This window comes from Nanorana parkeri, unplaced genomic scaffold (assembly GCF_000935625.1).
Source record: "Nanorana parkeri isolate BGI_ZX_2015 unplaced genomic scaffold, ASM93562v1 scaffold3198, whole genome shotgun sequence".
Lineage (NCBI taxonomy): Eukaryota > Metazoa > Chordata > Amphibia > Anura > Dicroglossidae > Nanorana > Nanorana parkeri.
The window spans coordinates 18260-18681 of NW_017309466.1; the positions used below are offsets into that span (position 1 = coordinate 18260).

At 55.5% G+C, this 422-nt stretch overlaps 1 protein-coding gene across 1 annotated transcript in view; it reads left to right on the forward strand.

The window, feature by feature from the left end:
• The window catches only part of LOC108802881 (discs large homolog 1-like protein), a 49742-nt gene that overhangs the window by 7370 nt on the left and 41950 nt on the right, over positions 1-422 (forward strand). The gene's annotated exons all lie outside the window — the stretch shown is intronic.

Consider the following 422-nt stretch of genomic DNA (forward strand, 5'->3'; position numbering starts at 1 on the left):
TCTCTCCTCTCTCTCTCGGCTCTCTCCTCCTCTCTCTCTTGTCTCTCTCCTCCTCTCTCTCTTGGCTCTCTCCTCCTCTCTCTCTTGGCTGTCTCTCCTCCTTCTCCTCCTCTCTCTCTTGGCTGTCTCTCCTCCTTCTCTCTCTCTTGGCTGTCTCTCCTCCCTCTCTCTCTCTCTCTGCTGTCTCTCCTCCCTCCTCTCTCTCTCGGCTGTCTCTCCTCCCTCCTCTCTCTCTCGGCTGTCTCTCCTCCCTCCTCTCTCTCTCTTGGCTGTCTCTCCTCCCTCCTCTCTCTCTCTTGGCTGTCTCTCCTCCCTCCTCTTTCTCACTTGGCTGTCTCTCCTCTGTCTTTCTCTCCTCCTCTTTCTTGTCTCTCTCTCTCTCTCTCTCTCTCTCTCTCTCTCTCTCTCTCTCTCTCTCTCTC